Source organism: Acinonyx jubatus, chromosome E1, assembly GCF_027475565.1.
Source record: "Acinonyx jubatus isolate Ajub_Pintada_27869175 chromosome E1, VMU_Ajub_asm_v1.0, whole genome shotgun sequence".
In the NCBI taxonomy this organism is placed as follows: Eukaryota; Metazoa; Chordata; class Mammalia; order Carnivora; family Felidae; genus Acinonyx; species Acinonyx jubatus.
In genome coordinates this window covers 22,176,218-22,200,952 of record NC_069397.1, presented here as the reverse complement: position 1 = coordinate 22,200,952, position 24,735 = coordinate 22,176,218, and the positions used below count along the sequence as shown (strand labels likewise).

At 44.3% G+C, this 24,735-nt stretch overlaps 1 protein-coding gene across 9 annotated transcripts in view; it reads left to right on the top strand.

Moving 5' to 3' along the window:
- The window catches only part of RFFL (ring finger and FYVE like domain containing E3 ubiquitin protein ligase), a 66,811-nt gene that overhangs the window by 20,729 nt on the left and 21,347 nt on the right, over positions 1-24,735 (top strand). The gene's annotated exons all lie outside the window — the stretch shown is intronic.

Below are 24,735 nucleotides of genomic sequence, written 5' to 3'. Positions count from 1 at the left end.
CCGTCTCTAAAACATCCTGCCCCAACTTAACCTAGCTACTGGCTTTAGCCCGGAAGTCACTTCTTCCACAAAGTCAGAATTTACTCTGACCATAGGGTATATCAAGAATCACCGTCTGTTTTCTTAGACTTCTGTCCATATTACTTGGCACATGGTTTTCAGGGTAGAATGAGGAAGAACGTATAGTGTACTTCCTCAGCTCTGATCCTCTTACCAAACCGTTTGTTATTTCGGCTTCTACCCACATTACCTTGCTCGTGTTTTCCTGAAGAACCCAAGTAAACTCCAGATTACCAAACCCAGTGTTGTGGTTTTAGCCTCCACCTTACTTAATCTCAGCTTGGCATGTGGCAGTGTTGAACCATTCCTTCCCTGCCACCCCCAACCCTCTTCATTTGGCTTTGAGGCTACCTTGTCTCTTCTGAGTTTCCACAGTGTTCTTCTGTTATTTCTTTGTAGTCTCTTTTGACTATCCCATAAATGTTGAGATACTCCAAGGCTTTGCCTTGGGTGTCTTTCCACTCTTCCCCGTAGCTTTACTCCAAGGATCTCAAATATACCCATAAATTCAGCTATCCTCAGTATGTCTTACCAACCAGCTGTCTGTCCCACGCTTCAGATCCTTATTTCCAACTTGATAGACTTTGTCCAACTTGACAAACCTACCAGAGTGTTCAAAAGGCATCTTAAATTGTTACATACATTATCTCCACTACCCAGTATCAGTTATCTGCTTGTATTGCTGTAGGTTTGAACTCTGTTAATGATGTATACCAAATCTTCCTATTCATACTTTTTAATGCCTCACATCATCTAAATATGCTAAATCCATGGTTGCTTAAACCCTTTTGATTGTATTATTGGAGTACTGTTTCATGTGTGGTTTTCCTTCATTTCCACTGTATTGCATTACTGTACCAGAAGTCAGAAAGTAGACATTTTGTTTAACCAGTCCAATGGCTTAAAATGTGTGTAAATAGTTTTAGGCAGGGGCCTGCACTCTTCAATGATTACAGGTAACTGGGATGCCTGGGTGACTGAGTCATTTAAGCGTCCGACTTCAGCTCAGGTCATGATCTCACAGTTCATGAGCTTGAGCCCCACGTCAGGCTCTGTGCTGACAGCTCAGAACCTGGAGCCTGCTTCAGATTCTCTGTCTCTCCTCCCCCTTCCCTGCTCACGCTCAGTCTCTTTCAAGAATAAATAAACATTTAAAAAAAAAAAGATTACAGGTAACCCTTCTCCCAGATGTTAAATACTAAAGATGTCACATTTTACCTACTTTGCCTCCAGGAATTTGAGTTTATAACTTGTGGTTGAGACCCTTATCATATCTTTTTTTTTTTTTAAAGACATTTATTTATTTATTTATTTATTTATTTATTTATTTATTTATTTATTGTTTTAAAAAGTAATCTCTACCCCCAATGTGGGGCTCAAACTCACGACCCCAAAATCAAGAGTCTCTAGGACTGAGCCAGCCAGGTGCCACCACCACCCCCGCCCCCTTATCAAATCTTGACTGGGCTTTTGCCACTCTACCATGGGTCTTTCTCTGCTCCTGTTTCCTCCACATTGTTGCCAAAGTTATCATCCTAAAAGCCCAAATCAAATCTTTTCATTCTCAGGTTTTCAGAGTGCCAATGGTTCCCTGTTACCAACATATTTTGATAGGTGAAATCCTTCACAATTTGACCCTATCCTACCTGTTATTGTTACCTGTCTCATCTCCTTCCTGTCCCCAGTCATTTCTTTCCAGCCCAACCCCTTCCCAACTTCTCTCATTTTCCGAATCCCTGGTTATTGCACTTTCTTCTAGGACTCTGTCTTTTTCTGGTGGCCTCCCCCTCAGACTAGCAAAGTACTCATCCCCCAGGAGACTTACTTCATATGTGAAACCTTCCCTGCCTTCTTCAAGTAGAGTTATTCCTCCTTATTTGGACTTACACGGTTTATTATTTGGTTTCTTCCAGTAGACTGTTGAATTCCTTGACTGAGCCTGTTCCCTGGCCTAGATCCTGACACCATCAGACAGTGTTTGAAGTGGGTTCCCAGGGTCCAACCACTAGTCCAAACATTTTTATTAGTCTTGGCAGTATTAGAAAATTCATAAGCTTTCTTATTAGGTGGCAGCTTTTTAGTTCCTATTGGATGAACTTGAGCCCATGGTGCCTATTCCATATATTTCACCTGAAACCATCATGTAACCATGCAAAGTTGGTTTGAATATTTCTTGGGCTTGCTGAAACTTAGTTCTACAATATCACCTACCATTTTTATATAGTACTTTACAAAATTATTTCCCTTGTATCATTTTATTTGATACCTACAATACTCTGTTTTGGGTAGGCTTTATTTATCCCTATTTTACTGGTGATTATAAAGCTACATTTGACATTGAAGCCTACATTCATGTGATACTTCAGAGAGAAAATGCGTTTTTACATTGCTTTAAGCAACTGGTTTGTCTCTTTGTAGTTAAATATACCCTGTTGGGTTTTACAAAAAAAAAAAAAAAAGGTGCCTTTGCTCAATAGGCAAGTGCTAAAGATCTTGCCTTTTACAAGACTGCTTTGCCATCAAGGTGGAAGGAGGTACTCTGAGCCCGCCTGACCTACAGAAAAGCCTTGACTGTGGTTAGAGACCTTGACTGAAATTAATGGCGTGCCCACTCCAACCTCAAGCTTTTCTGTTGTGCTTCCTATATCTAGAATTTGTTAAAATCTATTTCAATAATGGAGTGTGAAACCAGGTTGATGAGTGAAGGGAGTTGGCACAAGGTGGAGTAAGCTGAACGTTAAGAGCCCAAAAGTTTTCGTAATAATGTCAGCGTATGATTGCATTTGTAGGGTAATAACTTCTGTGGTGCCAACATGCCATATTTGGGACTGTGTGGAATTTGAACCAATACGATGAACCACAGAGCAAGGAAATAATCTCTGTTAGATGCTGGCATGTGACTTCCAATTTTAGTCCCCTGCCAGCACTGCCCCAATGTTTGAGAGGATAAAAATGATTACAAAGTTTAAAAACAAGTCCTATCATTGTAAGTTTAAGAAAAAAAAGGAATGATTTTAGCCTACTGAAGGAAAAGCTAAGGGATGGCTTGATTACCATCTTAAAGTAGAAGAATAGTTTTTGCCAGGGGGGTTTTGATTAATTGTTCTTTGGTACTTCAAAGATCTAAGAGGAAATGGGCTTAAATTGAAGGAGGAGTCATTGTAATGAATATGAGGAAGATTTTCTTGATCATCCAAGTTGGGAAACATTTGAATGATTGCTAAAAGCGTTGAATTTCTGACGATTTCAGTTTTCTATTACCGTGTAGCAAATCATCTTAAAATTTGAGTGGCTTCAAATGGCAACCATTTTATTGCTTATGAATCTGTGAGTTATATTCAGGGAAGAAGGGCATATTGCTTTGCTCCATGTGATTTGACTTGACTGGGGGATCCAACATGGGTTCACTCACATACGTGGGCCTCTCTGCTAGCTGTTAGCTGAGACATCTTGGTTCTCTTCCATGAGTTCTGACACTCTCTTGGTCTCTCATCATTCATTAATCAAAATCAGGCTCCTTTTACATGGTGGTTGGTTTCCAAGGTGGCCATAATGGAAGCTGCAGGGCCTCTTAAGGCCTAAGCCTGGGCATGTTAATCAGTATCTCCTGGAGGGTGTTGGCACGTATGAGACAGTCTATGTCCTTTCTCTCAGATAACCTTAAAATGAGGGTGGGGGTTGAGAAAGGGAACAAGACTGGTCCAGATAGGTACAACATAAGGCAGAATGGTGGGTGCCTTAAGATAGGCCTGCTGGTCTCCTCTTGCTTCCAGGACCTGATTGAACCCTCTGCCTGGTATGCTCTGCCCTCCAGTCTGTCTAGGCTAAATTATGTCTCATTCATTCAGCACATCATTTAAGGAATGTTTTTTGAAACCTCGCATATTTTTTCTCATAGTTTCTAGCACCTTTTTCCTTCATAACATTTTTTGTTTACAGTTTTTATAATTTGTAATATTTGTGTGATTATTTGACTGATACACAGTAGACAAAAATATGTCTGCTTTGCTCTCCGGTAGCTAACATAGTACCTGCCTCATAAAAGGCACTCAGCAAGTATTGTTGAATGAATAAGTGGTTGATTGAATGCATGCATGAATGAAGTGATACTTGAATTCAGTTTTAAAGGGTGATTAGAATTGTGGACAGGTGGAGCAAATGACTGGGAAATTCATGGTTCTGAAGTGGAGGTGTAGATTAAATTGCTCGTGTAATTCTAGATGAGAGGAACTGGTTTGGGTGGAGATGAAGGGTTTGGTTTTGAGTGTATTTGCTGTGCTAAATTTGAGGTATGGATATCTAGGGAGCATTTAGAAGTCAGGTGCTGACGCTGAAGGGTGAGAACCGATTCCAGATATTTAGATTTGGGAGTTATCTGACTAAAGTCTGTGGAATCCATTCATTCAACACAGACTCCATGAGCTCCGACTGTGTGCCAGAAAACTGTGTTACAGGGCAGGTGAGCTCAAGTCTCGCTGAAGAGGAGCCAGCTTGGTGAAGAGAGCTATGGAGAATGTTCCAGGACGAAAAGGAACCACAAGTGGGCAGACCTGGGTGGGGGGCAATAAATCGTCCTTTTTCTTTTTGAGGACCTGAAAGGAGGATCACCAGGGGATTAGAGTGAGGTGAATGGGGGAGCGGGGCAGCAATGGGGGGCGAGGTAAAGCAGGAGAGAAAGGCAGGCCCCATATCACACAGGCCTTTGTGGGCTCTATGGGGTGTCTAAACTTTACCAAAATAAGCATGGTGGTGGGAGTCACTGAAGGTTTTAAAGCAGGAGAGTAACAAGCAGTATGTTTTTTTGTTTTTTGTTTTTGTTTTTTTAATGAGAGGTGATCCTGAGTACTGACTGTGTGGAGAAAAGAGAGTGGCAAAGAGGGGACCAGTCAGGAGGTGTTTGCCCTAGTTCTTGAGAAAGATAATGCTACATAGGACAGGGTATGGCAATGTATAGAGTGAGAACGGGATATTTGCAGGATAGGTTTGAAAAGACCCAGTAGAATTCACTAGAGAAGGAAAAGAAGAATGGTAAGTACAGAGTCCTAGGGGACACTTAGGGGGCAAAAAGGAGGAGCCAGGAAGGACTGGGAGAAAGATTAGTCTTTGAAGTCAAAGGGGAGTCTAGCTACTGCACTTTCAGTGGAAACCAAAGGGGAAGAAGGAGCCAGAAGGAAGAACACGGGTAGGTCATTGGTATATGGTGCTGCAGGGAGGTCAGGAAGGTGGAGGATTTAGGGAAAAGTCATTCGTCCAGCCATCAGATCTTTGGTGACCTTGGAGAAAGGGCTTTGGGTAAGATAGTGGAGCTAACAAATGAGTGTGTGACCTGGAGGTGAAGCAGAGCACCACTCTTTTTTGGAGAAGTAGGAAGTTCGAGAGAAAGGGAGACTAAGCGGAGAGCCCACTTGTGCAAACTTGCACAGAGAAGCATGTGTGTGGAAACAGATTTATAAAAACTTTAATGGACCAGTGTTTACCGAGCATCTACTATATGCCAGTTGCTGTGCTAGGAACTATACTGAGTCTGTTCTATTTATCTTTGTTTTTAAACAGTTTGCCTAATAGTGTAGTGACCTCCAAAACGAATTTCTAGATTCTAAGGTATATAAGAACTTCCTTTGGGGTATGGGAAGGAGACATCAGAACTAAGTTTTTTGTTGTGTGTTTTAATTTTTTTGTTTGTTTGTTTTTGAGAGCGACAGAGCGTGAGTAGGGAAGGAGCAAAGAGAGAGAGACACACACAGAATCCAAAGCAGGCTCCAGGCTCTAAGCTGTCAGCACACAGCCGGACGCCAGGCTCGAACTGAAGAACCGCGAGATCATGACCTGAGCCAAAGTCAGACACTTAACCGACTGAGCCACCCAGGCGCCCCAGAACTAAGTTTTTAAAAATATTTTTATTTTACTCTTTGAAATTTCTTCTTAGTATTAGGTTTTAGAAAGAACACAGTAGGGGCACCTATATTACATATAGATATATTGGAGATGTGCTAATTTTTTTTAACTGATGGTCAGAAATGGTGCTCTCCTGGTCTACTGAATAAAGGGGAGTTGTTGAGATGGAAAGAAAAGAAGAGGCAGAAAGGGGGGGTGGGGAATCAGCATACCAGGTAGTTTGTACGTTGTTTTAAACCTGTCCAAAACCCTGTGATGCTGTTTCCGCCATTTACAGACAAACTGAGGACCAGAGACTAACTTGCCTGATGTCACACAGCTAGTTAAGCGGTAGAACTGGAATTTGAAGCCAGGTCTGTTTTGCTTGAAAGCCTTCTTACCTGACATATTTTCCCTCTCCCCTCGTCTGCTTGATGGCTCTTTCATATTTTTCCGTTTAATTCTCACATCTTAAAATACACATTTCGGGTGTCCGTGGGTGGCTTCAGGCGGTTGACTGTCTGACTTCGGCTCAGGTCATGATCTCATGTTTTGTGGGCTTGAGCTCCCATCAGGCTTTGCGCTGACAGCTCAGAGCCTGCCTTGGATTCTGTGTCTCCCTCTCTCTGCCCCAACCCCCTTGTGCTCTGTCTCAAAAATAAGTAAACATTAAAAAAATTAAAAATGAAATCCATATTTTGCAGTTGAAGAGTCTGAGGCAAAGGTAAACGGTTAGCACGTGGTCCCATATCTAGGGTAGGGCACCAGCGGCGCGCCTGATCACCATGTTCTTCCCAAGGTACCACCACTGCCTCAAAGTAAATAGTCTGAACCCTGTTGAATTGTTTCGGTAAAGTAGGTGAGGCAGTTGCTGGTTATTCGACCAAGGCGTGGAAGAGGGGAGAGGGATTGGTTGGGCTTAGACAAAGTAGAAAACAGTAATAGTTCCCGCTTTTTGAGCATTTTGTGTTGTTAAGGGCTTGCATTAATTACCTCATTTAGGGATTCCATTTACAGAAGTGGACGTGAGGATTGGGAAAGTTTAGCACCTTGACTGAGGTCACGTAGGAAGACTGTGAGTTCTGTCTAACTCCAGGCTCCATGTCCCAAAACCCTGCCGAACACTGCTCTTTGGAAAGTTCCTGTGGAGACATCAACTAACGATGAATAAAAGATTTCTGAGGCCAGTGGTGGTTTGGTCCCAGTTGTATGAATTTGTGGGGTACCCAGTAAATAAAGTCTTCTGACGTTTCTGTAATACTTGGTAGCTCAGGTGTGGAGAGGTTGGGGAGTTAGAAGGGAAGAAAACCATAGAATAAGAGTTGAGTAAATCAAGAGAGTTCAATAAATCCTGCCTCAGGGTGTAGGACTGGTGGATTGCAATGGATTGTGGTGTCGAAGAAAGTTGTGTTTGAAATTCATTTTTATAATAAATGTGGTTCTGTTTGATGCAAGGTATGTTGGGATATGGAGGCAAGAATGCAAAGATGATAAGATGGGATCTTTGACCTCTCGAAGGTCAGAGAGAGAGAAAGTGTTTGACTGTGGTGCATGATTGAAGGGTATGGAGCGGTAGAAGGGGAAGAAGTATGGGGCAGTATTCTACAGACTGGCTTGTTGCAGATCGAGGGTGGCACTAGGTAGGGCCGGCCCGGCGGGTGCCATCTGTTTCCTCAGGAAGACCCCTCAGGGTTTCGGTCACTACATCTTAGGTCTGGTTCAAGGCACAACATTTGTCTTGTTTCGTACCTGGAAATGATCAGTCTTTTGGGGACAGCACTGTATTCAGACTTCAGTGTCTGTGATCAGAAAGGAATGACAACTTATTATTTTAGAGTGACTGAGGCCTTTCCTATTGACAGGAATCTGGATTTTGCTAGGGTATTGCTTTTCTATATCAAGAGATCTGAGAAATGAAATTTAATAATACCATGCTTGCTTGATGAGCATGGAATAATAGAATAGTTTGTGAGGGAAGTTAGAAAAAAAACAGGCTAGGATTATTGATTGCCTGGGGCGCCTAGGTGGCTCAGTTGGTTAACCGTCTGTCTGACTCTTGATTTTAGCTCAGGTCTTAATCTCAAGGTTTGTGGGGCCTGTTTGGGATTCTCTCTCTCCCCTCTCTCCTGTCCACCACCCCCATCAAAGTAGGTAAATAAACTAAAAAAAAAAAAAAAAAAAGATTGTTGATTGCGTACTATACGCTCAGTTTGGTACTGAGTGCTTTTGCATAGAGTAGGACATTTAATTCTCCCAGTGGGCCAATTATCCTCAGTTTATAAATAAAGAAACCAAAGCTCTGTCTCAGCCGGTAAGAGGATAAACTGAGATTGGAACCCAGTCCCTCCAGTTCTAAGAGCCCATACCCCTAACTGCTGCTGTACACAGTTCCCATTTAAGCTTCATGAACAGACCTTGTCCCACAGGAGAGAAGATGGTGTGCCACCTAGTTGAAGTATTTCTCTACCTTGGGTTATTCTGGACTCAAAATGGCCCCCTCTGTTTTTTTCTAGGTTTTTCTAAGTTTGTTGACCACATTTTGATGTGATTGTGTTCTTTTTATTTTTAAGTAATCTCTACCCCCAATGTTGGGCTTGAACTCATAACCCCAAGGTCTAGAGCCATGTGCTGTACTGACTGAGCCAGCCAGGCACCTAAGCCCTTTTGTCTTCCTGTCTTCTTGCTTTTAGTTTGGGAGACATTGTATCTCTTTGGAGGTACTAATCTGTACACATTGATTTTGCATTAATTTTATTATCTTAATTTTATGGGTCATGAGATTCCTCCAAGCTCCTAACTTGTCACCCTCCCTCCTTCCCCTTCCTTCTCCACTGGATTTAAACTCAAATTCTGAGTCTGACTTTAGAATACTTGTCTGGCTCCAGTCCAGCTATCCAATTTAGCTGTGGCTCTGTGGATTGCTAACTGTTATTATTACCATCCCTCCCTTCATGGCCACTTATAGCTCAAATCAAATCCAGTTTCTCACTGTACCTCTATGTCCTTGATTTCATACTTGGGTGTCCTTGCTTTTCTGTTGTGCTTTTGGCTTAGAATGTCATTCTTCCTGTGAAGCCTCTTTGTCTGATCCCTCCCTGGGAGTAATCACTCCTTCCTCTGGGTCTCATAGTAGAGAATTCTCTTTTATGGCACAGTACACTTTCTGCTATATATTTCAGTAGTTTGTGTACATGCCTTTATCTCTCCTACTAGACCATAACCTCACTGAATAGATTTATCCGGATGACCTTTGTATCTCCTCTAGTGTCTAATTCAGTTCCCTGCACGTAGTAGGCATTCGATATCTGTTGGATGAATAGGTAAATGGAGAAGCAGAACTAAATTTTTTAAAAAATATTTGCTTAGAGAGAGAGACAGACAGAGCCATGAGTGGGGCAGGGGCAGAGAGGGAGGGAGACAGAATCCAGAGCACAGAGCCTGACGCCGGCTTGAACCCACAAACCGGAAGTCATGGCCTGAGCTGAAGTTGGACATTTAACCAACTGAGCCACTTAGGCGCCCCTCCTGAAACAGAAATTAAGATTTAAGTTTCTGCTCATTGATTTGGATTCTGCCCCCCGCCCCGCCTTTTTTTTTTTTCCTTTCTCATTTCTTTTTCTTTTCTGTTAAACTTGCTGTGTTTTCCTTTGTACTGACTCACCGAACTTGTCTTTACCACTCCTTTTTCTTACTCAGATTTTGCCTCATTTTTTCCCCATTAACAAGCACTATGTGGGAGTGCCACAAGCTGCTGGTCAGATTGTCTCCATCCTTTTGTGGCTTTATTCTGTACAGGAATCATATGACCAGCATGAGAACCGAGTGGTGACTACATTAAGATTTTAATAAAAAGACCATGTGTAAAGAGAACAGTCCTTAAGGTTTGTTATTTAGCTTGCAAATGGGAAACTTTCCGATCCACATTTCAAGGGAAGGGAAAAGAATCCTTGGGTACTTGAGAGGTAGATCAAGGCATGTATTCACACTGTGGATTTGTGGGGTGTTGGAGGTGTCTTTTTTGACCAAAGAAATAACGCCGAAAGCCACAGAAGCTTCCTCTCTTAGTGTTGAATCCTGGAATCTACAGCTGGAAGAAACATTAGGGATTTGTGTCGTTCAGCCTTCCTATTTTCCAGATGAGAAAACAGACCCTAGGAGGCTAACCGATGGGTCCATAAAAACTGGGATATTTGTTGGCCCAGCATTTATTCCCAACACTGAATGTGGCTTGTGGGGGACACCGCTAACTCTTTGAAAGCGGTGAAAATTTCACTTCACGTGGAGGCTTCAGGTCTGTAAAACCAGAAGGCTTTTGCTGCCAAGTAGACCCAGATTGGTAGCAGGTTGGGTTGGGGGCAGTGTTCACCAGAAGGGCCCTTTTAAGTGTTGTGATCACTCGGGAGGTTCCCTTCTGGGCATCTGCTCGGTGGGGATTCTGGGCTGACAGAAACCTGTTTCTTCTACATTTGAAAAGAGACCCACGTTTAATAATAAAAACATTTCCAATCTTCCTTGCTCTTTTCCCAGCCTTCATATTTCACGTTTTGTTTCAGGCGTGACTTCTTATCTCAGCGCGTTTGTGTTCAGTTTTTATTATTTAGGTCAGGCGTCAGTAGGAAGCGTAGGAGAGACCGAAAGTGGCTCAGGAGCTCATGATTGTTTTTTTGGTGCTCTTCAGGTGAATCTTTTTTAACCCAACTCGTAGAACAAATGTTGTCAGTGGACTGCTGTTCAGTGAACCATTTGTTGGCAGATATGAAAGGTTACCTGTTTTGTGGCTAGGCAGCAGCAGTGTAAATAGATCAGACTGCCTAGAACAGGAAGTCAAGTGCAAACAGGATGTGCTTGTCTTTACTGTAACTTTGTGTATCTGTGTTTTGAAACTTGGTGTGGTTAAAAAGTCAAGACTTCTAGTATTTGAGCTTGACCAAAGATGTCTCTGTTTCTGGTTTGAAAAGGTGGTAAGGCAACTAACTAGTCCTTTACTGCCCTTGCCTGTATACAGGTACACATCTTTCTTCTAGGGATTAAGCCATTCTTCCTGGTGCATGATGGTTTTTCCTCCCTTACACCATATTGCATCCATATGTTTCATAAAATGGAACCACTGAATTGCCTGCTGATGTGTTACTTTTGGTAGATGAGGGATCCAAGCTGTGCTTGGCTATTTATTTCTTAATAACAGTAGAAAATCTTAGGCTATAATTCCCCAGCCTTTTAAATTACAGGTTCCTTTTGTTGGATTCCAGGATTTCTAGCACACCTTTTGAGTGCTTCCTAAGTGTGGTAGTTTACAAATTACCCCCAGGCCTTTTTAGTCTTTGAATTGAAAATTTCCTTGAATGTTGGAGGCTGGATCTAAAGCTAACTGCTGAACTGTTTTACCCCTGTAGGCATGTTTCTGGAGAAGAGATTAAATAAGCAGTTTGCTTGTTGGGGAGGTCACTCAGCTGGTAAACAATCTTAGGAACCTCTATTTGATAAACCCCTTCTCATTCCTCATTGCTTCCCACTGCTGAAATTTGCTTTATTACGTTTGTTAGGGAACTGGATGGTCTATAGAATAACTCCCTGTGGGAAGTAATCTTGGGATCTTTGTGGATTATCATAACCACTTGAGCTATTTCAGAACAGGTCCATTCTGGTGGTCTCAAACCATAAACTAATGAATATGGAGCAGGTACAAGTCTGGGTAATGTTTTTTGTGCAATCCACATCCTTGCCACATTGCAGACTATCCTTCCACTTTTCTTGTTTTTAAGTTTATTTATTTATTTATTTTGAGAGAGGGAGTGTGCACTTGTGCACGTGAATGTGGCCAGGGGGTTGGGGAGGGGGTAGTGGCAGAGAGGGAGAGAGAATCCCAAGCAGGCTGCATTTAGAGCCCTGTGCGGGTCTCAAACTCATGAACCGTGAGATCACGGCCTGAGCTGAAACCAGCTCAACTGACTGAGCCACCCAGGCACCCCTGTCCTTCCACTTTGTAATTCCAGGAGCAGATGGGTAAAGTGGCACATGTTGGCATCAATGAGAATAGCATTATAGTATCAGTATTATGATAGACCGATATCAGCACAGTTGTCTCTTTTCTTGACTCTCGCAAGGAGTGGTAAATATGAGCCAGTTTTCACTTCATTGTGGGATATACAGACAAAGAATAAAACCCGAAGACCAGGTTAAGCACAGGTGTTCTTCCCAAGGAGGGAAGGTGATGAGAACATGAAGGATTTCTTTGTGGTATGAGGTGAACTAGAAATTTCCATTTCTGCCTCTTGGGAGAGATAGTGGACATATCACATCCTGGCAGGAGCAGAAAACATTTCAGAGAGTCAGCATAATTTCTAGATTGAGATCAAACATCAAACCAAGCCAAAGGTCTGTGGGAGGAAGGGGGTGGTTAGTCTGAATTTATCCTGGGTTTATCACAAACTCCCATCACACTTCAGCGCAGCACAGGCAGTTATGGGGCGCCAGGTGGGGGCCAGAGGTGTGTGTGTGCTCAGTCCTCTGCATCAGGTGGACGGAAGGGTTGAGCTGAGGGAGAGTCTCCAGTAACTGAGCCATGGGAAAATTGGCAAACTTGTTGGCAAAGCAGTGGACTTGGGAAGAAGTGTAGCAGGCTGGGCTGCATGAAGGGAAAACCACCTCCAGATCCCCTCTGCCCCTTCTCCAGGGATTATAAAGTTAAGAGCTGGTGGGAGGGGCCTGGGTGATTTAGTTCTTGGAGGATCATTAGAAAACTAGACTTTGCCTGATGAAAGAAAGGTATTAGCAGGTCTTGAAAAAAGCAGATAGGGGATAGAGCAGGTAAATTTTGTCCCTTTAAAGAACCTTAAAACAGCTTTTCTTTAAGTTACTTGTAGCCAGCTTTTATGGAGTACCGTTCTGTGCTAGGCTCTGGAGTACATGCTTGACCTGCATTATTTTAATCCTTTCAATTATCCTTTCAACCTAGCAAGCTCTGTTGTTTTTGAGAAAAATAACGTTTAAAGGGATTAAGTAACACCAGGGGCTAGAGTCCTCAGTTGAGTTCACGCCACTGTACGTTTAGCTGCAGTGACTTTTGTGCGGTCCACTTTGGAAAGGCAGATGGGGTCATTTTGACCCTAGACAGAATTCACGCCCTGAAGCGCTGCCTTTCCCCAGGGCTTTGCATGTGGCAGAAACCCTCTCAGTGAATCCCTGGCTTCCTTATCCTGGTGACCCAGTAGTCCCGTCACTGTGATAGTAGCTTAGGAGAACAACTTCTTGGGTCCAGAATAGCCTCTCTGGTAAATCCTGTTTTCTCCACGAGAGTTCAGAGGGATCAGAATCTCTTTATTCTTGATGAGCTCTGTCATCAGTTTTGATGGAAGAAGGATCCTGTGGTAATTAAACCACAGGTCCGTTTATTCTGTTTTCAGCTTGTTTGAAGACTCCTCTGAACTGCTTTCTTTCCTGATTGACTCGCCCTTTGGGGCAAAATGCCTGGGCTGAAATTAAATGTGTAGGTTTCTCTGCTGCAGTGTTCAATCTGTCATCTCTCCTGAACGCCACACTAAGAAGCAGCCATTTAATTGGTCAGACCCCGAGGGTGAGATTTTGGCACAAGGCCATTGGTTAGAATTACTTTTCCCTGAACTTCGCAGCAGATGCTGAGGTCCCTCTGCAAGTATTTGTCATAGACTAGTTGAAACGAGGGAGTTTTCAAGAACATTTATAACTTGGATTATTGTGTATGTTTTTCACTTGTTTACAACAGTTATCACTTCAGGAAAAGAGCTCATGTATTACTAGCGAAAAGTGAAACCTCCCTCCTTTCCCCTTCTTCATGCTGTCATTTTAACGCTTTGTGTTCCAAGACCCGCTGCCGTGGTTCCTTGTGTCCTGCTTCTCCCTCCTCTTGCTTGAGCTGCGCACATTGGTAGCGACTGGCAAAGCTCTGCTTAGACCTGGGTGGATCTGGTAGAGTCTCTTTGGTTGTCTAGCATTGCTTTTCTCTGTTGTTTCTCTTCTCCATGTGTTGATTTCACTTTAATTTGTGTTCTCTGCAGTTCTTATCACTGTGCTATTTATTCCCAACCGAAGCCGCTGGGAGGTCACTGAAGGCTTCTGTGCCTTTCGATGCAGGGAGGGGATGGACGTGCCGATCCTGTTCATCCTCGAGGTTTTCTGGCTTTCTAATGCTATCGTAACTGGCAGTTTTAACATGTGTCTGTTACTTCTAGAAACTCAGTCTGTTACTACCATTCTTAGCAGACACTTTAAAAACTTAATCCTCAGCAAGTGTGAGGTAGGCATGTACCTATTAAGCCTTTCCCTTAACATACTGCTATGGTCATTTGGGTTTAAAACCCTTAATTTGCTCATCACCCTGTAATCAGGACTGTAGAGTTTTCAAGCATGAATTTCTCTCTCTCTCTCTCTCTCTTTTTAAAGCTCTGTTGTTGTCATTAATAAGACTTCAACAAATACCTGGTGATCACGTTTACCTGGCACTAAGGCTGGGAATTAAGCTGTAGACTCTTTTCCTGTTTCACTCCCTAACCATGGGAGAAGAATACTTGAAAAAAAAAATTACACAGATTGTTAGCCAATTGATTAAATGCAGTGCTGCTAGAATGCTCATCCCCTCAGAATGTAATCACCATGTGGTGAAGGGACCTTGCCTGGTTTTGTTCCTCTTGGAGTCCCCAGCACCTGGAAGAGAGCTCTGCAGAAAGTAGCGCTATGCAGACAGTCAGGTGAATGAATTAAAGTTCTTGGGAGGTGTACGAGATGCTGTGGGAGCACAGACAGGGTCAGAGGAGGTTTTCCTGAGGAAATAAATGCTGCATGAGGAGGTCAAGGTCGAGGGTATATAGGGTGAGGGAGGTTCCTGAAAACCCACATAAGCTTGGTCTTTGAGGGGTCGACGGAATAGCAGGGTAGCTGGAGCTAAGAGCAAGGAGAGCGAGGCCCTGATTGCTAAGGATTTGCTTTCATTATTATCTAATGGGTACCAGTGAAAACACTTATTAAAAGGAGAGTAATAGAGCATTAGGTAGTTGAGACAATTAACTGAAAAACCCCTCCTCAGCTGGAACCAAGGTGGGCAAGGATGGAAACCGAAACATCTTAAATATTGATTAAGGGCTCTATCTTTAGAAAGTTGGGGGTCTCTTCATAGCGTCAGTACCCCGAAGTTGTAGTGGGTCGGAAATGCAGATGGCCTACTGGATGTATAAATTAAAATTCTGTATTCCCGGGGATGGTTTGTCTGCCATCCCTTTTACAAGGTCCTCAAGTGTTGAAAGGTTGGCTCGGCGGGTAGGTGGTTTCCACTGTCTCTCCTATGGTCAACTCATTTACCTTGCTCTCCAGCACACAGGCTCTGTTAGTAGTGCTATGGGGAGGGAGTTGTGGGTGGTGAAAGCATCGCCCTCTTTCTGTAGGGCCACAGGTTAATCACCCCTAGCTGTATGACCCAACCCGAAGGGCCCAGCCTCTTGGTTTAGGAAAAGAACATTGTAATTTCGATGTTTGCAGGATTATTGTATTAAATGAGACAACAGATGCCGACAAAACAACTCACGTGTGTTGTAGTGTTTTTACTTTTCCTGAAAAAAATACTGTTTTCTAGGATCATCTGAGAAGGGATTTCTGAACCCCTGAGTCTAAATACCTCCTATTTTCCCCTTGTCTACCCCTGAAATAACAGCACAGGAAATTCTTTCTCTCACCTAGAGCTTTGATCCTTTATATTAAAGTAGAACTTGGGAACTGGAGGACCTAGGAGTCCTAGTGTCTTTGAAGGCTGACATCTCAGAATGAATAGGGGCTCTGGGAGCTGGTTTGGAGAGAGGCAAACATTGAATCCTCCTTAGCCCCATGCCTTATTATAAGGCCAGCCATTTACTGAATGTCTAGTACCATCTTCTGCTCTTTTTGTAAGACTAAAAATTAGCTCGTAAAGTACGCTCCCTCTTTATACTGAGCACCTACTCTGTGTCCAGCTTGCGAGGTACAGGCAAGTTTATTCCTGTTCCGCCGAAGCTCAGAGAGCCCACTTTCTCAAGTTCATTTCGTTACTCCTTGTTAGAGTTGGATTTAAGGTCACGTCTGACTGAAGCTAAAACCAGAGTAAGATGTAGTTGGGAATTTTTTTTTCCTTTTTTTTGTTTTTGAGAGAGAGTGCGAGCAAACAGGGGAGAGGGAGAGAGAATCTGAAGCAGGCTCTGCGCTTTCAGCTCAAAGCCTGATGTGGGGCTCGAACCCACAAACCCTGAGATCATGACCTGAGCTGAGGTGGAATGAATGCTCAACCAACTTGAGCCACCCAGGTGCCCCGAGAATTTTTTTTTTTTAACTCTTGTATTTTCTAAAAATTTAGCCCCCAAATGAAATGCCTAGCTAGGAAATATGCATTATCCACTCCCCACATCCTAAGGACTGCTTGGGAGGATGGACAATGTCTATTAGGATTTAAAGCCTTTGGAAATGTTTTCGTCTGCTGTGTTCCAGCCTTGTGACAGATCCCTTGTTCATGCCCAGCCCAGACACCACTTTACCAGGGCTGCTGATCTGATTCAGGCCTCGGGTGTTAGAGTTCCATAATATACTTGTCTTCTCTGTGACTTAGGTGTTCTGAATTCTTTATCCTAAAGTAAATATCTCAGAAATAATGTCCGTATCACAGAGAACATGCTTCACTCTCCCACGCCCAGCAAGTGAGACCAGTGTGTAATATGGTGCACTTGTGGGTTGCTTACTCACAGATGCAACAGTGGCCCTGTTTCATGCTCATGGTGTTGTCGCCAGCCCTTTAAACCTTCCCCAGCCAGGGTGGTTACCTTAGGCATGTTTGCTGGAAAATTCAAGTCGTGACTTTGAGTTTGGGTTTTAAATTAAATAGTTTTGAGGGATTTCAAGTTTCTTTTCAAACTTTAGAAGTGAGCAGCCTTCCATGTTGAGAGATGATTGTAAATTTCAGGTGAGTTCTCAAGATAAGGATTCTTTATCGTGTGGGTGGTGTGATCAGCTGTGCCGGAGCCCCACCTAACCCAGTCCCTTAGGTGGTAGGAGACTCAAGTTTTGGGGCATCAGAGAGAAAAAGCGTGAGACGTATGGGGCTTTCTGGCCCATAGTCACTGTTAAACATCTAGGCTGTTGCCATTTTAGAATTGTAACTTAAAGTTAAATGATAATTTCTTTTAGCATGTTATTTATTGATCAGTGATCACTTACTGTGGGTTAGGCACTTTCTGAATATTATTTTTCATCCCTACAATTACCTCCCAACACAGGGATTATCCCTTTTATAGAGGTGAGGAAACAGACTCAAAAAGCTTAAGTCACCTGTCCAAGGTTAGCTACCCTTTGTTTTTGATAAAGGGCTTTTTTTTTTTTTCATAGTCCCTTTATGTCACTATAAATATTGACAAAATGCTTTGGGCCCTAAGGAGAGATAACTAGTACTTGCCTCATTGGCTGTATTGATAAAATACTTGAACGTTCTTCTGACCTCTGTTTGTTCATTTCACCAATTATTTGGGTGCCTGCTGCAAAGTGGTACGGTGCTAGATGTGGATAAAAAAGTGAGGACAGGTGGGGTTCCTGCCCTTGGAGTTTCCAGTCTGTGGGTAGATCAGCTGTAAACAAAGCTTTATAATTGCAGATATCGGCAGTGCTCAGGAAGAAAACTAAGGGCAGTGAGAGAGAGGCAGTGTGACTGAGGAGGACTCCTCTCAATCGGTGGTGTCCGGGTTGCATCCTGAAAGATGAGGAGGAACAACGCAGGCAGGGAGAACAAGCGGAGACCTGGAGGCAGGATGGAGCCGTGTGCTTGACCTCCTAAAGGCCACCATGGCTTGAAGCTTAGCGAGCAGGGAGAAAAGCAGCATGACACGAATCAGAGAAGTGGACTGGTGGCACATGCAGGGTCTTTTAGCCATGCAAGGAGTTGAGTTTTCCTTTTAAAATGCAGTGGGACTCTGTTCAAGAGCGTGTGTGTGTGTGTGTGTGTGTGTGTGTGTGTGTGTGTGTGTGTGTGTGTGTGTGTGTGTTGGGGAGAAAGAATTGGAGAGAGGCAAGAACAGAAGCTGGGAAGCTAGTTAGGATCAGTTCTTCTACCCAAGGAGCCCTTCTAGACTCTGGAATTACAGTAGAGCGTAAAATCCCTGCCCTCGTGTATTTTTTAAATTCTAGTTAGAAAAGCTGTTAACAAGTAAGCCAGTAATACCAGTTCATGCTGTTAGGCATGAGACTAGAAAATGACATTGAAACTGAAGAGTGAATGGCAGGAGGGAGCCAGGTATGTGATATCCTGGGGAGAAGAGTCCAGGCAGGACTCTTCCAGAAGCAAACAGCAGATTCAACGTCTAAGGAGGGAAGTGTGCCGTGTGCATAATAGATCAGAGATGGCGGTTGAGATCTCTGCCGTATTGGGGGGGGGGAGGGGGGAAGGGGGGTGGTGACAGGGGAGTAGGAGATAGGAATTTATGAATCTTCAGCTTAAAAACAGTACCCAAAGTCACCCGACAGGGCTCCTCTCGGGAGACTATGGATGGAGAGGGTGCCAAAGACAGCCTAGGGGCTCCCAACATTGAAGAGCAGAGGGAGGGGAGAGAGCAGCAAATAGGCTTTGAGCTGGGAGGCAAACCAAGGGCACGGAGTTGTGGAGAGTGTTTCAAGGAGGAGGCAAGGGTTACTTGTGTCTGGCTCTGCCAGGAGGTTAAGAGGAAGACAGAGAAGTGTCACTTGGATCTGGCCACTTGGGATTCCTTGGTGACCTTGAGAAGAAGAGATTAGGTGGAGTGGTTCAAGCGAGACTGGAGGGTTTAAAGAGTGAAGTTGATGAAGTGAGTTGAGTATTGGGAGAATTTTTTTTTTAAGGTTTATTTATTTTTGAGAGCAATCGAGCAAGGGAGGGGCAGAGAGAGAGGGAGAGAGAATCCCAAGCAGGCTGCATCGTCGGCACAGAGCCCTGTGTGGGCTCGAACTCATGAACTATGAGATCTTGCCCTGAGCCGAGGTCAAGAATCAGATGCTTAACTGTGCAACCCAGGCGCCCTAGGCTGATTTTATTATTATTTGACTGATTGATGGACTGTGGAATCAGGAGTACTTCTTGCAGCCTGCAGAGCACGGGCTTCATGGTATAAGCGATTTAGTTTCACATCTTGGCTTTACTACCCTCTAGCTATGACCTTTAGCAAGTTAAGTTCTCTGAACCTTGGTTTTCTCACCTGTAAATGGGATGCACTAATCTAATTTGCCTTGCCAGAATTGTGAGGATCACATGATAAAGCACTAGGTAGTCCCTAGCTCAGTGCCTGACATCAGAAGTATTCTTCAAGTGGAGAATGACTACTTTCTTCTCTACTTCTGAAAACATGTAATTACTTATCAGTTATTTCAAAGAGGCATAGCTAAGCCATATTGATAGGCTTTCATAGCATTTCCTTTCAAAGTCATTGCAATTGTACTTTAATTGCTTTTTAAGGATAATATACAAGATGAAGCAAAACCTATTCTGTATTAATGATCCATAACGTGGGATACTTTTCGTAATGCACTTACAGCCTAGCTGCTTTTAACAATTCCAGGAATATGGTAGTGACAATAGGCAAACCTCCCTCACGGAACTGCAGACATTCTTGAAGGCTTGCTTCGTAGCCACTTTCTGATTTGCCCTGTCAGAAAGGTACTTCTTTGAGGATTGTGGGCATTGTAATTAGGTTTTCTAAAAAGGATTTTTGTGAAATCTTACACAGTGGTTCACCATAAGTATGTTAATTCCAGGATGTTGCATCTATGTAAAGCCCGTTGTTGCAGAAGTACCTTGGCACACAGAGCAGTTAATTAAAATCAGAACAGATTGGATGAGAACCTTGGGGACTTGACTTTACTGCCTTGGATTTTGGAGGTTAGCAAGGTAGTTTGGAGTCACATTGCAAACTAGCACTTATTTTACTAGGGCACTGACATTCTGACCCTTCTACTCCATGGGTCCATTCTGACCCTTCCCTCCTCCTCGGTAAAGCCCATGACAACCACTGATCTGCTTAAAATTATTTGCCTTGGGCAGGTGAACGAGTGCAGAAGTGACTGTTTTAAAATTACTTAGGATTCTAGGACTTAATGGGGAGAAATCACATTATCTCCCTTCTTGCCTCTAACTACGACTGTACTCAGCCTACCTGGGATAGATCATTTATCTTAACCCTGTTATTAAAACTGTAATTTTCCTGTTCAGCAGAGCTTAGTCTCTCAAGAAATGCCAGCATACTTGTCAAGCTGACACACTCCCACATGCTGACTAGCCTTCTCGGCCCCAGACCGCAGGGTTCCTCCACAGCGAGGAGCAAGTTTTCTTGCTCATCTTGGCCTTACACCTCCTGTCTTCCTCCCGGTCCTGCAGAGCGGGAGAGGAGAGCCTCGCAGGCTTCAAACAAGCTCCCTGGGACCGCGGTCAGAGACTGTATTTGGGGATTAAATCGCCAAGTCTGTCTGTTCTGAAGAGGGTGAGGGGAATCGGGGAAGGAATTTTCAAACCCTCAAAGAAGATTTGATCATTTTCTTTCAAGATCAGGAGATTTGCAGATCAGAAAAGGGAACTTTCTCATGATGGCGCCATGGGCAAAATTCGTTATACACCCACGGTTGGTTCCACTTCCAGCCCTTTGGTAACACGATCAGATGCCAAGTGTGTGTGTTTGTTTAGAGCTGAGGGATGAAAAAATATTGCCAAGAGAAAAGCGTTTGGTTTATATGGCAATGTTAAAATTACAAACGCTTTCCTTTCACTCCCTGAGGTAATCCTGAACACAGTTGTAATTTAGGCTTCGTATTTTCCGGTTTGGCAAGAGAGTACTTTTAACTGGCCACATTAGGAAATGGTATTTTAATTATATGTCAAAAAGAGTAAAAGCCTGGTCTCCTGACATTGGTGACAGGGTCACCAGTTACTGAAGTTAGCTACTTCAGCACTGGAGACCTCCCCCCGCCCCAGCCTTTTCTGTAATAGTCCGTCCCCACATACTCATATGCCCGGGATAAGACTCCGTTCTCCACCTGCACATGGGGCCAGGGGAAGAACCCAGAGGCAATCTTCAAGTCTTCTCCCAGAGCCAAGACCTCCTGAGCCAGGCCACATACTTGGATAGGCTGATGGCTTTTCTTTCACAGCTCTTCAGAGGAGGCAGTTAAGATTAGAACCAAAGTTGAGAGAATGAAAATACCGCCGTGGAAGATAGATTGTCTTGGTTCTCGACTGAGGAAGACCTTTCTTAGCTCTTCTGTCAGGATGGCTGAGTTGAGCTGTATAGTTGTGCCACATTGGGCCCAGAGTTCCCTGGGGGCAAGGACCTAGTCGACCTCACTTTTGGTATTCCCAGTGCCCAGCACGGCGCTGGTGCTCCCTAAGTGCTTGGGAAAGCGCAGGAATTTAAACACTGTACAGCTGGCTGGCCTTCTGGCTGTTTTCCTGTTGATCACGCCTTGCTCTGCGGGCCTACCCATCGTGTGGCAAAGTCCTTGGCTCTCAGAAAAAATTGCAACGTGCAGATTCCTTGTGCGAAGGAAAAGTTTGTTTTCTTCTTGTGGTTAACATCCCCCCCCTTGTCTTTTTACTTCATCCGTTCACCTTTGTCTGCTGGCAGCTTATCTTTGGTGACATCTGTCTCCCCTTACTTCCAGTCTCTGGTGAAAGAGGTGACCTTTCTCCTCCCTGCCCACCCCCAGTCTTTCTTTCTCCTCCTGGCCCTGACTCCCACCTTGTGTTGCCAGCTTCCCTTCCCCTGTAACCTCTTCCTCTTTGGGGGTCTCCTGCAGTTTCTGATTTCTCTGTCTTGTGTTAGTAACCTGCATCCTCTTTAGCTCTGGCCTTCTCTCTTCCCTTCATGGCCAGAAGTTTCTTCAGAGAACAGTTAATCCTTAGGGCCTGGCTCATCCTCACATCTGACCTGTGGTTAGCCATCAAGTTCTCTCTTCCTTAACTGCTCGGATGAAGAACATATTCACGTTTTCTTGAAACTGGGGCCTGGGTCCATTGGACATTTTGTATTCCATGAGTTCTACTCTCCGGGTCATTTGACAGCATTGGTCATTTCTTCCTGAAACACAACCCTCTTCCAGGTGCCCCCCCCCTTTGTTTTTATTTGTTTGTTTTGTTTAGTTTTGGTTTTTTGTTTGTTTTTTTAAATTTATTTTTGAGAGAGAGAGACAGAGAGAGACAGAGCGTGAGCAGGGGATGGTCAGGGAGAGACAGAAACACAGAATCCGAAGCAGGCTCCAGGCTCTGAGCTGTCAGTACAGAGCCCAACGTGGGGCTCTAACTCGTGAACCGTGAGATCATGACCTGAGCTAAAGTCAGCCATTTAACCGACTGAGCCATCCAGGCGCCCCCAGATCGCCCACCTTTGAGCATTCTTCCTTCCACTGTTGTGATGGTTTTCCTCCACTAGCCCTTTAGGTCGGGTCTTCCCCGGGGCACTCCCTGGCCACCCTCTCTGACCCCCCACTGTCTAATTCAGTCTTCTGCCCTGTTCTGGCTTGTCATGCTTCCAGCAGGCTGAGGATTCCCAGACCTTTGTCCTCAACCAGGACTGTGCTCCTGTGTGCTGTGTCCATCAGCAAGTCCCCTGGGTACAAAACCCCACTTGTCGTCTTAACTGCTCCCTGCCTTCACACAGACACATGCCTCCTCCTGAGGGCCTTGTCCCTCGTTACAGTTAAGGATTCTACCGTGTCCTGTTGTTTTTTTCAGAGACCCCCAGGATTCGTCCAAGACTGCTTTCTCTCCCCATTCTCCCACTGCTTCAGTTCACTGACACATCCCACGAGTTCGTCAGAGATCTGTCTGTGCCTTTCTCTTTTGCCCGTGTCCTCGTGTCTTGACTGTACTATAGCAGCTTCCTGCTCCTAGCCTTCCCCTTGCAGGCTTGTTCCCCAGGCTGCTTACCGGCAGAGTGCCCACTCTAAAATGTAAATAAGATCAGAAAACCTGCTTGCATGAACCCCTCACCGTGTTCCATTACTTGCAGGATAAAGTCCAGATTCCTTATTGTGGTCTTTAGTGGCTGCTCGTTTGCCTGCTGCACACCCCACCCTTACTCTTGACCCTACTGAACATTTTGTAGTTTCTTTTTGTATTTTTTTAACTTAAAACAAATGTTTAATGTTTATTTTTGAGAGAGAGAGAGACAGCACGAGCGGGGAAGGGGCAAAGAGAGAGAGGGAGATACAGAATCTGAAGCAGGTTCCAGTCTCCGAGCTGTCAGCACAGCTTGCCCATTTCAAGCGGGGCTTGAACTTACAAATTATGAGATCACGACCTGAGCTGAAGTCGGATGCTTAACAGACTGAGCCGCCCAGGCACCCCCATTTTGTGGTTTCTTTAATGCCATGTTGCATTCAGTTTGCTCTTTCTTGCAAATTCATTTTACTCTGGGCCAGTTACTCTAACAGCAGGATATGTGTGGCATCTCACTGGAGAAGTCTTCTCTGGTCATCCCTCCACCCCTGGGGAGTTGATTGTATCTTTGTAGCCTCCCATATGCTGTAGGAACCTCTGTTAAAGCACTGAGCACCCTGAAGTTTCTAGCTTTGGCTTTACATTTCTTTCTGTCTTTTTAAAAAGATTTTAAGTAATCTCTACACCCAACATGGAGCTCGGATTCACCACCCAGAGATCAAGAGACATGTGCTCTACTGACTGATCCAGCCAGGCGCCCCTGCTTTTATATTTCTTGTTCCCCTGCCAGACTGTGAACCCCTCGAGGGTCAGATTTCTCCCTTTACCTGCCTAGCACCGGAAACAGCAAGGCACTGGCTTCCATAAAGGTTGCATGTGTGGGGGAGTGGAGATTCTGACCAAAGTTGCAGACCACCCACAGCCGGGCTGCGCTGATCCTCGCCTTGCCCCCACCCCCTTCAGTTACTTGACCCCTTCTGCTGATTTTGTCACAGATGTCCATATCCCTTTTTAGGATAGCCCAGAAAGCCAATGGTAATTGTGGGGGAAATCTCTAGGTTTACTTTTTAATCTGAACCTTGCCAGAGAAATCGTGGCTGAGCTATTGTTATAATGCTCGTAACAACGACTGATTTGTTTAGTGGCTCTCAGCCCAGAGAATGTCCAGGTGAGAAAAAGGAAGAACAGAACGGTAGGACTTACTAGAGGCAGGTGTAGTAAAGCAAGGCTTGGGCCCAGGTCTTTTGGTTCCAGATCCTGCATTCCTTGCATTACAACACATGGTCCCAGATGCTCTTGTCCAGGTGATTGAGAGAATCGTACAACCCCTCTTTCAGAGGGGCCACTCTGCTGTTAGCGCCATTATCTTGCCAACACAGAACTCCTTTATTTAACTGTTTCTCACTTTGTTTTTCCATGTGAACTATTCATTGCAGTTAAGACTGTCTTCTAGGAACTGAGAGGCCTTGGACAAGTACTAGGCCGAGACCAAGGTGTTTGATGTGTAGGAAATGGAGTGAATGCAATTAAAGTTTAAATACCGTGTGTGATTCATCCTGTAGTCTTTGTTGAGCTGTCTATCTGCTGGGCACTGGCTGACTGTCATGGTCCCTGTTCTCAGGGGAGGGAGGGGGGTGGGGGGTGGGAGGAGGCGGATGTGAATCAGACATGCCTGCAAAAGGGAATGAATTCTCCATCAGGAGTATTGGGAAATGCTAGAAGCTAAGAAGGCCCTAGAGTAGTCAGGAGACCTAAGGTTATAGCTGTGTGAACCAGGAAGTGAATCCTCCTGCTGGGGCTCTGTCTTTTCCTCTGTGAGATGACCAAGCTTGAACCAGTCGGCTTCTTACTGTTAGTACTTCCCAGCT